Consider the following 15,506-nt stretch of genomic DNA (forward strand, 5'->3'; position numbering starts at 1 on the left):
AGATGACATAACTTATTTAACAGGATACACGCCTCAATAAAATTTTATTGATGAAGTTATACATGAAGATTTACAACGAAAATTAGTTGGATTAAATATCTCTGAGCACAGGGGCGGTTCAACAGTGTAAACATTTAATAACGAAATGCGAGGGGTTAATAACTAAACAGTTCTAAGAATAGAAGGGAAAATTAATTTGGAAAGAAACAATGTACCGTTGAAAGATGTGTTCGCTCACAATTTGCCTTAACGGGAGATGGAAAAGGACATTGGAACACCCAAGCGTTATAAGAAGAATTACCAAACTAAAGTGACATAAAACGGATTGGTATCGATTTGGAGCCGATTAGGCCTTTTATGGTCCGATATTTTAGTTGCCAGATCATGGTATGTGGGCGTCGAATAGAAATAGATAGAGCTCCGAAAAGCTATGGTTAAAATGGAGGTCAGTAGCGCAGGACTGGACTTTGTGTTAAGCCTTGGGAGATGGCCAGCAGTGGAGGTCTTTTGCGACAACGTGATGCCGTTACAAAACATTTACGCTGTACTACAGAAGGGCTGGATGAATTGGGGTGAAGTTGAAATTTAGCAAGGGTTGGTTATCAAGAACTACGCTTCGAATTACTTTGAGAAGTTCCAGAGTATAAATGTGGGGCTTTCGAAAAACGATTAAACTTTGTGGAGAAATTAGCGAAAAGTACTAAGGTATTTGTATCTTCTTTGATTATCGTGAGTCGTAGATACGATTTAAGATATTTTTACAGTTCATTCTTTTCAATCTCTGATCACGTTCGTCCTTTATTCTAAGCATCTGAAATGATATAGTGAATTAAATTAGACTCGGTAAAAGTACTTTTCATTAAACACCTCTGTCCAATTTACGAGCAATTGGCTTGCAGAAATTACGGTACACACGTATTAATTAAGTTTTATAAGCACTAAAATGTTCGTTTACATATTCGGACGTGGGGGTTAACTGATGAAGTGGAAAGTTAAGGGTTGTTTCTTATAGCCGACGCTTCGATGTTCTGTTTAGCACGCGTTCTACAAGGACCCAGCGTTCTTTCTAAATGTAGGTTAGCTAATTACAGCAGGCTTTACTAGCTTGGTTTATTTACAAAATTGCGTGATTAGAAACCCCTCGAATGGAATTGGTTAGTGACATAACATTAAGCTGCAGTGGCCTGACTGATAAGACGTCCGGTGCATTCGTAACGATGCGACAGTCCAGATCCAGTAGGTGGGTATCAATTTATTCAAGGAAATACATCGTACCTAATAAGCGCGATATAGAAAAATGTACTAAAATTAAGTACAGCAAAGATTTTCGTGGTACGCCCGTATTGGTTTTTTTCTTTATTCTTAGACGTGTGTCTTAGCTCACGTATTAAGTGGTTATTGTAGTCCATAGACATCAAAAACGTGAATGCCGCCACCCACATTGAGACGAGTGTCCTAAGTCCCAGTTCTTAAATACTGCGACCCGTCACAGCCAAAATCGGCAGAGTGGTAGTGGCTATCCGTGCAGGATCATACGACGCTTTGCCAATTTTTATTTATTTTTTATTGCTTAGATGGGTGGACAAGCTCACAGCCAACCTGGTGTTAAGTGGTTACTGGAGCCCATAGACATCTACAATGTAAATGCGCCACCCACCTCGAGATATAAGTTCTAAGGTATCAGTATAATCCGGCTATCGCAGATTAGGTGAACGGAAAAATACCTGGCGGTGCCTGAAGTGTAAAGGGCCCCAGGACTCAATACAGGAACAACTTAGTCAAATCCTATCTCGACTGGCTCCGTTAGCAACGGTGGTGGAAGACATCAGGAGCATCAAGGCTGAAATAGGCGATCTCAAGAATTCCCTCGAGCTGGCATATCAACTCACTGGTGATCTCTCGAACACGGTGCAGGACTTGGGCTCTAGGATATGTACAGTTGAAAAGATCGGCAGTGAGGTTCCTGCTCTTCGTGACGAAATTACCAGGTTGAACAATGAGCTACAGGACCGGGACCAGTGGGCCCGTGCGAATAACGTGGAGATCCGTGGTATACCGGAAAAGAAGGGTGAAAATCTATATGATGTCGTCAGCTGTATCGGCCAACTTTATAATACTTCCATTAAGAAAGAGGAAATTAATTACATTGCACGTATCCCAACTCGTGTGCTGAAGGCTGAAAAATCTATTATTGTTGCGTTCAACAATAGGTATCGTAAGGAGGAACTTATCGCTTTAGCTCGTAAAATTAAGAAGAACAGTCTCTCGGACTTGGGTATACGAGGAGAGGGAAAATTTTATCTGAACGACCATTTGACGCAGCGTAATAAAACATTATTAAACAAAGCAAAGTCGCTCGCGAAGGATAATAATTTCCAATATATTTGGGTAAAACATTGTAAAATAATGGCCCGCAAATCAGATACATCCCCGATATTTTTTATAAAAGAGGAAAGGGATTTGAATAAGATAACCTGAATAATAATCAATATTTCTTTTTATTAAGTATTTTTTATCACACAAAATTTATTTTCTTTTCATTATTCTTTAAAGTTTGCTCTAATAAGAAGTCAACTGTTAAAAGTTTGAGAGCCGCATGCAACCTCGCGCATTATTATTACCTATATTTTTATTACTACGAAGTGTGCATCCAGTTCAGGTACGTAAGTTCAGCTATATTCATACGTTTATCGTTATGCATTACGTCGCTTAGCCATGTCATAGTGCACATTATCGCTTGCGTTTTGCTACTTCGGTTCCGCCGATTATCGCTTGATAAGTGTGAACCGATCGTGCTCGAGCGATCGTGTGCGATGCCATGTAAGTTTTTTTTACTACCCTATTCTTACAATATTAAAATTAAATTTTATTTGTTAAATGTATTACTTTTAGGATTTGAGTATTTACTATTTCTACAATATCGTTTTGTGTTGCTGAATTACTTTGTTCGTGAAAATGATTGTCTTGGTACGTTTATTAAAATCAATTTATATTATTCTTTATTATTGTTTATAATATTACATTTAAAATTGCTTATTTCGATTTATTTCAGCTATTGTATCAAAATTCTTATCAAATGGCTAATGTAAAGCTTAGTATTTATTATCAAAACACTAGAGGGTTACGTACCAAAACAATTGATTTTAAAAGAAATGTCCTACTTAATAACTATGATGTTATCTTAATCACGGAAACTTGGTTAATGGATAGTATTGGTGACTGTGAGCTGTTCGATGATAGGTACATTGTGTTTAGACGGGATAGAAATTATATAGCTACAAATGAATTGTATGGTGGAGGCGTACTGATAGCGATACGACGCGATCTTACGGCGTCGCGCCGCCCGGAATGGTCGTCTTCTGCCGAGGATATATGGGTTACGGTGACATTCAATACTAAAAGTCGTGGTGTTGTAAATATACATTTTTGTTCCCTCTATTTATGTGATGAAAAACTTGGCTACAACTTCAATTCTCAGCTAACCAACTTTACAGACAAACTCTCTCTAGCAATGGACTCATGCCCTAATGATACATTTATAGTTACCGGTGATTTTAATATGAGAGATATCAAATGGTCTTTTGACACTGACGAAGATTTTACACAGCCACAGGGCATTAGTGGGAATGCGCAAATCTACTTTTTTGATGTATTGGCAGAATGTAATTTCTATCAATTTAATTACTTTTATAATACTAATAATAGGGTACTTGATTGGGTTTTATCGAACTCAAAGCTTGAAATCAGTGCTTGTGACGACCCTTTAGTGAAGGAGGATGTTCATCATAAATCGTTGAATATATTTCTGTCTTTAACTGATATAAAACAGTTAATAGTTCAACCTAGGTCAAAGTATTGCTTCCACTCTGGAAATTTTGAGTCTATTAACTCGTCACTAGCGGATATAGACTGGGACAGCTTTTTACTAAATTTTTCCATTGACGAGGCCCTCGATAATTTTTATAAGATCTTATATGAGGTAATCGATAAGCACGTTCCTCGAAAGTATTATGTTCCTAGTTTGTTCCCACCCTGGTACACATCCCCGTTAAAAAAAGTTTTGAAGGAAAAATACAAGTTTTTGAAAAAATACCAGAAATACAGCAATACTGACGATTATGAAACCTTTTCTCTCCTCCGTAAGAGAGCTAAAATATTGGAAGATGATTGTTATAGAGCTTATATCGCGTCGGTCGAAAGTTCTATCTTAAAGGATCCTAAGTTCTTCTGGAGATTTGTTAAAACTAACAAAGGTAGCGCAAATAACCTTCCTTCTACTCTCACATACGAAGGACAAACAACTGACTCTGGGGACGTTATCTGTAATCTTTTTTGTGAATACTTCCAATCAAATTTCCTTAATACTGCTACGGCTGATCACAGTACTGCTGACCAGCTTCTGGGTGTTAATACAGACATTGCACACTCTGACTGCATATCCAGTATTGAAATTTGTCCGGCTGAGATTTTGAAACTGCTAAAGGCTTTAGATCTGTCAAAAGCAGCAGGTCCTGATAGGATTCCACCCCTATTCATAGTTAGGTGTTCTGAGAACTTGGTTGCACCATTGGTCATACTTTACCGTAGGTCAATTCATGAAGGAATCGTACCTGTGATCTGGAAATCTGCGTTCATAACACCTGTTCACAAAAAAGGCAATAAAGAAAATATAAAAAATTATAGGCCTATATCCAAATTGTGCTTATTTGCTAAACTGTTTGAACGAGTTGTGTATTCACAGTTGTACGCTTTTTTAAAACCTACCTTCATAGCGCAACAACATGGTTTCTTGAAGAATAGATCGACTACCACTAACTTAGTTACCTTCACGGAATATCTCACACGTAATATGGATTCTGGTGGTCAAGTTGATGCTGTCTTTACTGATTTTAGTAAGGCATTCGACCGCATCGATCACACGATTCTGCTACAAAAGCTCTTTAATGCTGGAATTCATGGTAGTCTCTTCAGGTGGTTTTCTTCTTATGTTGAAAATAGATCACAAAAGGTTGTGGTCAACGGACATGCTTCTTCCTGGGGAGGGATCCCTTCTGGTGTTCCTCAAGGGTCTCTGCTCGGCCCGTTGATGTTTAATATTTTTATAAATGATATAGGTACATGTTTTCGGTCTTCGGACTTCCTCTTGTATGCGGATGACATGAAAGTTTATAGAAAAGTTAACTCTTCCAATGATTGTCAGATGATACAGGAGGATCTTTTAAGGCTCGAGGAATATTGTCATCTTAATAAATTAGACCTCAACGTTTCGAAGTGTTTTGCCATGACCTTCACACATAAGACTACACCTGTTAAGTTCACATATCAGCTTATAGGAACCAATCTGGCAAATGTAGATGAATTTTGCGATTTGGGGGTAACACATGATAGGAAACTGTCTTATGAGAAGCATATAGACAATATAGTGAAAAGAGCCTATATATCATTAGGTTTTATCAAGCGGCTTGGTGCGCAATTTACTAGTGCTAAAATTTTTAAGGTGCTGTACTGTGCATATGTGCGCAGTATCCTAGAGTATTGTTCGCAGGTGTGGAATCCGCGATATAAAATTTATATAAATAGATTGGAGACCATACAGACCAAATTCATGAGGTTTCTTCAATTTAAAACTAAAGTGTATGATCCCGACTACGAGACGAGATGTAGAAGGCATCACATACTTCCACTGGAGGAAAGACGTAGGATAGCTGATATTGTTCTTTATAGCAAAATAGCTCAGTCTGAGGTGGACTCGTCTTATCTTCTATCGTTGTTATGTTTAAGGGTGCCCCCGAGACCCATAATGCGCGAGAGCCGTCAATCATCTCGTCTCGGAGTACCTCGTGGTGGTACAAATTACAGACGTAATGCATTCTTTATAAGAGCTGCTAGCAGTTTCAATGCTCTAGCTGACTTCCCTGAACTGGACATTTTCAACACTTCTACTAAGAGTATTAGGAGAACATTAGTCAGTCGATGGTTGAATGCAAATATTTAATTAATTATTTTCTATTTACTACGTTTTTCTGTTTTTTTTTTTCTTTTCTCAAACTGTTTTATTTTTGTTTTTGTTTTACGTTTTACGTTAATTATTTAATTCTAGGCGATGCGACGCCACAATCGTTTATAGTTATTTAAATGCGGAGACATTTAAATGGTGTTTAGTTGTAAGTTTAGAGTTTATATAGTTTAAGTTCACTGTTTGTCTTCCTAATAAAATAAAATAAAATAAAAAATAAAATAAAATAGTTACAACGGCTGTCCCGCCCTTCAAACCGAAACGCATGACTACTTCATGGCAGAATTCCTTTAAGGTTGATCTCGTCAGCTTACCTACCCATCCACGCGTAGCTTAAATAGTCCCGCAGGCTACAAGCAAATAGGTAGGAAAAAAAGTTGCACAGATCCGGGAATATAAAACCACAATTTTACTCGGACTTTTTTTCTCAATTTCAAATTAATCAACGTCATCACATTTCGTTTCATATAATTCATATAATTTTCCATATTATACCAGAATGCAAGAAGAAAATATAAAACTTGACTTAAAGGTCTCGTTATAAGGACATCAAATCGTAAAAAAAAACCGACTTTAAAGTTATGATGCAATAATTTCTTAACGTTAATCTTAATTTCAGAAATATAAGTTGGCTGTTGATAAATCAGGTATTACTGAAGATGGTTACGGCAATAACTTGAGCGCTTTTGATATTAAATTCAGTGGATCAAATATTTACAGAGCGTTTCGTATTCAAATCACCTAGCTTCATCGAGCCACGAAACTTTGGATGCGGTATAAACGTTGCTTGTTATTTACTTATTTATTATTATTATTTTGAAGTCGTCGTGGCCTAACGGATAAGACGTCCGGTGCACTCGTGTTGAGCGATGCACCGGTGTTCGAATCTCAGGCGGGTACCAAATTTTTCTAATGAAATACGTACTCAACAAATGTTCACGATTGACTTCTACGGTGAAGGAATAACATCGTGTAATAAAAATCAAACCCGCAAAATTATAATTTGCGTAATTACTGGTTTTAGGACCTCTTGTGAGTCCACTCTGGTAGGTACCACCACTCTGCCTATTTCTGCCGTGAAGCAGTAATACGTTTCGGTTTGAAGGGCGGGGCAGCCGTTGTAACTATACTGATACCTTAGAACTTATATCTCAAGGTGGGTGGCGCATTTACGTTGTAGATGTCTATGGGCTCCAGTAACCACTTAACACCAGGTGGGATGTGAGCTCAGCCACCAGCCTAAGCAATAAAAAAAAGAGTTAGATACGTGTTCCGTGATGGAAAAATCCACTGAGTTTCTCACTGGATTCTCTCAGTGGGTCGCGATCCGGTGGTAGAATCTGCGAAGGATTGCTCTTGCTAGGGCTAGTGTTAGCTAATGCTCTCAGGTTGAGCACGTGAGCTCATCTGCCAGTCCGTGAACTGTAATGTCTCCTTAGACTACCAGCGAATATGCAGTGAAATCAATATATGAATAAGTGAAGCAAAAACTTTGTACCCCCTTTTAACGAAAATTGCGCGGACGGAGGAGTATGAAATTTCCCACACTTATAGAGAATAAAGAGAAAGAGTGCAGAATGTTAATATTACTTTTAAATTATGCGTAAAAAATACATTAAATCAATAAAAAAAAATCCGTTGTCTGTAAAGTCAGTTTACTGACGATAGTTGAACGCGACAACGTCTTAAGAAAATACTGATAGAATGGTTTCATTTTTCAAAAGAAAATTTTAATTCTATTTGTTTGATAGATATTTTGTATCGATATAGAGAAAGAGGTAAATGGAAATCACTATTACATAGTTTTTTTACAAGTATGAATGTGCTTTGAATTGTATTATTGTATAGCAGCTGTCCACGTGGATGCATCGCTCACTTAAGTAGGAGAGAGACAGATGTCGAATGCTGCCGAACGCGGAGGCCGATTGTGCCTCTTTGTCGCTCGTTGCGCGCTCTCGCTTGCACTTCAAGCCTTAAATGGAACGCCTCAGAGCGAGGTAACGCCATATGAGTCATGTTTTTTCGTGCGTGCAGCCGGCTCTATCGAATTATAAATAAGAAGTTGTCACGTCAAAAACATTACACACACTACCATGTATTTGACACACACTCGCATGCATACTATTTGTTTATTGTCAAACTTTTCTTAAAGTCTGTGATCAAATTGAGAATAGATTAAATATTGTTTGTCTTTATTAATATTTGTCTAAAGTGAAGACTTGGCGAAATCTGTGATAATAGAAGTATTATACAATAAATGAATAGTCTTTGACAATAGAATCATAATAGTGTACAAGCCTATAGTTTCAATTAATTATAACCGAATTTTGGTCAAACTTCGACTACGGGGGAGCACCAGTATATTACTATGTAGCGTGCAACACTCAGTCTCACTCGGGCGTCATCGGATGCGATCGGAGTTCCCGAACGCGCAGGTGTCCCGTGACGTCATGCAACGAGATTCGCGCGCGTCGATTTAAGTTGAATTTAAAAACGTAATTTTAGTTTCAATTCATATCCTGTAGTGCTTAGCGTTGTTTACTCTTTTTAGTATATAATATATATAATGTGTACAATGTTATAACTGTTGTTGAATTGGTGTGTTTGACTTTTATATGATCAGAGTAAAATATCCCGCGAATGCGAGGGACAAATAACAAACCACATGTATATATTAATACGTGAAGCAAAAACTTTGTAGGTATCCCTTTTTACGAAAATTGCGCGGACGGAGGAGTATGAAACACTGCACACTTATAGAGAATATAGAGAAGAAGTGCACAATGCTAATATTTTTTTTAAATAATGCATAAAAGATACATTAAATCAAAAAAATGTGTGCGTGTACTAGTGTACACACGTAAGAAGTGAAACTTGTTTATGGCCTTATTTTTCGAAAAATGATCTACATGCAACTTTCTAGAAATTGGTTAAATAAAGTTAAATTAGATAAAGTTTAAACAAAAGGATTTTATTATCATAGACATGAATACAAAAAAATGTGTGCGTGTACTAGTGTACACACGTAAGAAGTGAAACTTATTTTTCGAAAAATGATCTACATGCAACTTTCTAGAAATTGGTTAAATAAAGTTAAATTAGATAAAGTTTAAACAAAAGGATTTTATTATCATAGACATGAATACAAAAAAGATGGCGCGTAACGGAAAAATGTGACGCGTAACCGAAAAATGTGACGGTAAATTTTTTTCCAACGCCGATAAGGAAGTTTCACTTCAAAAAGATGGCGCGTAACGGAAAAATGTGACGCGTAACCGAAAAATGTGACGGTAAATTTTTTTCCAACGCCGATAAGGAAGTTTCACTTCAAAAAGTTAAATTAGATAAAGTTTAAACAAAAGGATTTTATTATCATAGACATGAATACAAAAAAAAAATGTGTGCGTGTACTAGTGTACACACGTAAGAAGTGAAACTTATTTTTCGAAAAATGATCTACATGCAACTTTCTAGAAATTGGTTAAATAAAGTTAAATTAGATAAAGTTTAAACAAAAGGATTTTATTATCATAGACATGAATACAAAAAAGATGGCGCGTAACGGAAAAATGTGACGCGTAACCGAAAAATGTGACGGTAAATTTTTTTCCAACGCCGATAAGGAAGTTTCACTTCAAAAAGATGGCGCGTAACGGAAAAATGTGACGCGTAACCGAAAAATGTGACGGTAAATTTTTTTTCAACGCCGATAAGGAAGTTTCACTTCAATAAAGAAAACATTACACACACTACATACCATGTATTTGACGCACACACGCATGCATACTATTTATTGTCAATTTTGGTTCTTGGCGTATGTTGTCAAATTGAGAATAGATTAAATATTGTTTGTCTTTGTTAATATTTTTTATAGTGTAGTCTTGGCGAAATTTGTGATTATAGAAGTATATAAGTATAAAATACAATCATAATAGTGTACAAACTGACAATTCCAATTAATTATAGTCGAATTTCGACTACTGCGGGACCTCTTGTATATATTAAAATGCCAAAACCCAGTCATACGGTTGAAATGTTAATTGTATTGTTCAGAAGCTTATGTTCCACTATCTTGCGGTTTATCAAGGCTCATCATTAACGTTGACACCAATAAATGCGACAATAAATAGATTTTGGCAGCTTAATTTTATTAGATCTTGTTATTCCATAGTTTCTTCATTGCGGTATCATTAAGGAGTTATAAAGAGACTAGCCACGCGCTCTCGCTTCGCTTCGGGATTTGTAATTTATTATTGATCTGATTTAATTTTCTTTTATAGAAAAAAGTGGTCCTAGTAGTCCCCTTCGTTACAATTTCTACATTAACTAAGAGCTTCCCTTTGTTTTCCACTAGGGCAGCACTATTCCAACTCCATACAAAATTGAGTCAACTTTTACGCTATCGAGAACGTTAAAAAACTCGCACTAAGCACACAGATTTATTGGCTAAATATCAGCCAAATACTGATGTGTTGTTCTAAAATAAAATTGCCACATTCGAAGCGTTTGTGTTATTTTGCACGTCCATGTTTGTAAGTCCCAGACGGCCCTCAATTCGAAGTTCCTATCAATTATTCAGCCGTAATAGATCTCGCCCTATTTCGGCATACTTCTCGGCATAGTTGCGTGCCTTTGAAAGGATCTGGTGAATGGCCCGATTGTTGAATTCTGCGATGGAAATACCTGTTTCCGATTTCGGAGTATTAGGTAAGTGGACCTTTGGGTATCTTAAAATATGTTAGACCTTCGATTAACTTTTTTATTTTTTTTATTGCTTAGATTAGCTTAGGTGGACGTGGTGTTAAGTGGTTACGTGAGCCCATAGACATGTACAACGTAAATGCGCCACTCACATTGAGATATAAGTTCTAAGGTCTCAGTATAGTTAGAACGGCTGCCCCAGCCTTCAAACCGAAACGCATTACTGCTTCACGGCAGAAATAGGCAAGGTGGTGGTAGCCTACCCGCGCGGATTCACAAGAGGTCCTACCACCAAGTAAAAATATTAAACACAGAATACTAATGGACGGTTGCACAAAACATGAAATTAGCTTTGAAAGTCTCACTCTAAAAGTTCGTTCCCCGAAAGCTCTTTAAGTCCCTCAGCACTCTTCACATAGGTACTATTGTTTCCTAAAACGCTTTCGCCAGTCAAACCGGGTTTCGGCATTCGACGCCATCTTGTCGTAAAATTCGCGTCAAAATGCAAATGGCGGGTTTTTTCGTCACTTGACATAAAATTACGAGCGAGAAGGCGATTTGGCCAATTCGTCCACGGAATAAAAAAATGATTGCTAGCATTCGGGATCCCAGTTTCCGATAAGTACGTTTTTTTTTTATAGTGGCAGGACGTAATATGGGTAGGTCAGGTAGGTACCACTGTTCTGCCTATTTTTACCGCGGAGCGCAAGGTATAAAGTTTGCTACATCTTTACCCAATATAATTAAGACTTTGACCTCAAAACTTTAAGATGGGAAACCTCAACATTCACATCGGACTAGGTTTTGACAATCACTTATCACCAAAAGGGCAGTGAAACTATAAGCCGTGTGTGAACTTCGGATAGTTGGAGCAAAAGCTTCAGAAGTATTCTATCGCATTCTTTGGCAGGCGAACTGCTATACGTGTATACGTTTGTCTCTTTCTAATATCGCTTTATCGTTTCATCGGGTTTAAGACCACAACCATGCTAAATAACCGCAACTTCAGCCATTCATGCACTGGAACACACAGTGGAATGCCAGAGGCAGAGGAGTTCCATTGATCTGGGATCAATGGAACTCCACGCATGAAGCTACATTATAAGATACCAGGATCCCAGAACGAGAATGTTATAAGGTCTCAAGCCGAGAATGGTCTCTCTCTTCATCAGGGTATGAGTAGACCGGCTGACACTCGTTAATGGTTCCCTAATCACAGTGCTTCAATCGCTCACTTTGAGATCACATTATTCAGAAGTGTTTAAAACGATAACCACCCTTTGGCTGCAAGCCAGGTAGGTAATTAGATTAGAGTAATGTTTAGTTGGAAGGGATAATGAAAAAACCATTTACTGGTGGTAGAAGGTCTTGTGGATCTCGCACTGGAGGGTAATGTTAGGTAATTTTGCAGGTAAGGGCGCGGCTGGCGTTTTGCTATAAAACTGACACTTAGAACTCATGTCTCGACGTGGGTGACAGCATTAACGTTGTTGATGCCTATGAACTCCGGTAACTAACTAAAACCAAATGCGCCGTGAGCTGGTCCACCAGTCTACCGATAAAAACCACCGAGCAAAATAGGACTTTTGCCTCTCCACTGTATAAAAGTTATGGGTCTTTAGAGGTATACGACATTGAGAATATCTTTCACTGAACGAGCTAAATGGCTCGGAAGACCGACCGTCCGAATGTTCGGAAGTTGAATATATGTGAACTTATCATGAAAATGTCGCAAGTGCGATTCAGGAAAATATCTTCTGTTCTATGACAGTTACCGCCACAGGTCTTTAAGTTCTCATACAGTGAGCAGTGGTTGATCCAGAGTAGCTGACTATTACAACAAACTTTTCCCCCTAATTTTTCTGTGGAATTCATTCTGGTATTTCATTATTCACAGTTCGCACAGGTAGGACTACCGTCCAACCTATCTCTGCCGCCATACAGACGGCTGTTTTACTTTATGAGCTTTTAATTGGTAATCTATACCGGAATCTTCGTCACACACGTTCACACCGAAGCTCTAATCAGAACGAACCTCTTTTGCAATAAGATATTAAGCTCTAACCAAAGACACTTAAGCTCGGGTATTACGAGATATTATTACATTAATTCTGAATATTCACTATGGAGGTCGCGACTCGCCTCTAAAACGACAATTACTTAGACTAATGAGAGCGGAGTGACGCCGGTAATGGCGCAACCTGAGACGACGCCATCTTGTAGGGCGCCACGAAATGGCGTCCGAAAATTGCACAGTAATTTACATAGTTTAACGATAGCTGAAACGTGAACTTGGCATGTAGGTCAGTGTGCTTAGTGCGAGTTTTTTAACGTTCTCGATAGCGTAAAAGTTAACTCTAATTTGTATTGTAGGAACAGCTTCCCTTAGTTTGCCGCTAGGGGCGCTGCTCCAACTCCATACAAATTTGAGTTAACTTTTACGTGATTGAGAAGTTAAAAAATCGCACTGAGCACACTGGTTCTTTAGCCCAAATCTGCTCAACGTCAGTATTTTTGATGGATCGAATCAGTAATGAGGAAATCCGCCGAAGAACCAAAGTAACTGACATAGTCCTAAAGGTTAGCAAGCCTAAGTGGTAATGAGCCGGACATACGTGTCGTAGACACATGGCTGATGGAGTAGACGCGTTCTGGATTGGAGACCATGGAGAGATAAGCGCAGTGTTGAGTGTCCCCCTGGCTGGTGGACCGTTTATTGTGGCGGACCATAGGCGAGGCCAACATCCACCAATGGACAGACACTGGTGATAATGATACAGGCTATACATGTTTTTAATACGCTTTTCTAAGCTTGAGACGTATGTATGTAGCTGAATCTTTGGCGTGGGATGCATGGTATCAGTAGTTATAAATATTTTATGAACAGATATGAGTAGAAGGGTTATTTTGATAATATCCTGAAAAGCACCCCACGCTTTTTTACATTAAAATCATTTTTTCTTACACTATTTTTAATTCAAATTTATTAAAATTTATTTTCTATTTTTTAGTTGGATTTTCTATAAAAACGTATTTTGTTAGTTTTTTTAAGCTATTTTTTATTATTATTAAGAACTCTTTCTATGGTTTGGTCTATTTCATTTTGATAATTTTTTAATATTAGCAAACCGCAAAATGCCGCTGTATTTTTTCTCTATTTCTCAAGATGAAAATGGTTGTCTAGAAGAGATTGGTTTGAGCGATACTATCGTCTATTGTACAATTATATCCGGCTGTTGACCGCCTTAGTGTTAACTGTGTGCTAGTGTGCCATAGAGCATACTCTCTCTCTCTCTCTCACGCCCTCTGTGTGTCTCTTTCTAGATTTCTTTTGTCTGTTAACAGCTGCGGGTACAAATTTTAAAATTATTAAACCAGGAATGTTCAGTTTCAATTCTCAGTGAAGTACGATATTCGAAATTGCAAAGTTTCTCGACATCAAAGGATCTCATTAAGCGGCGGGCGCTTCCGGCAAGATGGCGGCTTAGTTTCCGGCGAGGCTCCTCAGTCGATGTCTGAACGTCATCCGGTGCCGACGTCTTTCTAGTTAGTTAGGGCGCATCATTATCGATTTTATTGAAAATGAGTACATATTTCTTTATAATTTCATTTATTTATTATAGCTGTAACAGTATTTATTGTTTGAAATCGCCATCGTTAGCGTGTTGATGGGGTTACCTGAAATATTTACTAATGCAGCTACAAAGACACTACCAAGAATAAACGAGAATCTTTTGTTTTTGTCGATTACTTTCACCGTTTTTTTTTCGTACCTATAGGTGAGCTCACGGGGCTCAAGCCGGAGTATTGCTAACACTGGCCCTAGCAAGAGCAGTGCTTCGCAGAATCTACCACCGGATCGGAAGCGCGACCCACTGAGAAGATCCGACGAGAAACTCAGTGGGCTGTGTCTGTGGGTTAATTCGCTTGTCGAACCCTTCGTCGAACGCGTCGCTTGCGACGTGAACGGTGACTGGTACTTGCGGTACCTAACGAATATCACAGGCTAATAATATCATTTAAAAACTATATTTGTTGGTACTGTGAAAGCTTTGAAAACTTCTTCAGCTATCTTCTATTCACGAAAATGTTTCGCTTAATACCATCAAACGAAGGCAGGGGGCGCGCGAGACGCATCAACAAATTCGAGAACATTATTAAAAAAAAAGAATTTCGTGGAATAAAAAACGTAGCTTATTTCTCCAACTTTCTTTCAAACAAGAAGTCATCAGTTCCCAGAACGCATATTCAAACAAAAGCTTTCGCGTGTAGAGCGATAGTCGTAAACATAAAGCTCAGGGGGAGCTTTCGGGTTGTTAGAGAAATGAAATTTAATATTGGAGTGCTTTGATGGCTTTCCTGTTTGTGAACATATTACGTCTTAGATTGAAACGTGTAGCGTGGCGGCAGGAGATCGCCGGATAGCGGTGCCTTCCCGTGCGGGCACTTCGCCCTTTTTTTTTGTTTTCGGGCCGGGGGCCGAACCTCCTTCGAGGTCCCCGCGCCTAGGGGGCGTGTGGGGTATGTGGGGCTTGACGATCTGCGAGGTGTTGGGAGCAGACCGCGGGGCCAAGGAATTTTAGGATACTACCCACTAAACGACTCCCCTATACTCTTCGCCCAAGCGTCCGATCCCCTCGGAGGTCAGTACCCGGATAGGTGGGTTAACGCGGTCAACACTGCAACCAGACAGCGCAGCTCACCCCAAGGACGCTCGGCCGACGGAGTCTTCGAGGCGAATCGAAGGCTCTGAAACGTCTTCAATTGTGGCTTTTTTTAGGCCCTAGTA

At 38.6% G+C, this 15,506-nt stretch overlaps 1 protein-coding gene across 2 annotated transcripts in view; it reads right to left on the bottom strand.

The window, feature by feature from the left end:
- Window positions 1-15,506, bottom strand: part of LOC101736444 (protein slit) — a 141,035-nt gene that overhangs the window by 42,462 nt on the left and 83,067 nt on the right. The gene's annotated exons all lie outside the window — the stretch shown is intronic.

The sequence above is a fragment of the Bombyx mori genome, chromosome 24 (assembly GCF_030269925.1).
Source record: "Bombyx mori chromosome 24, ASM3026992v2".
Lineage (NCBI taxonomy): Eukaryota > Metazoa > Arthropoda > Insecta > Lepidoptera > Bombycidae > Bombyx > Bombyx mori.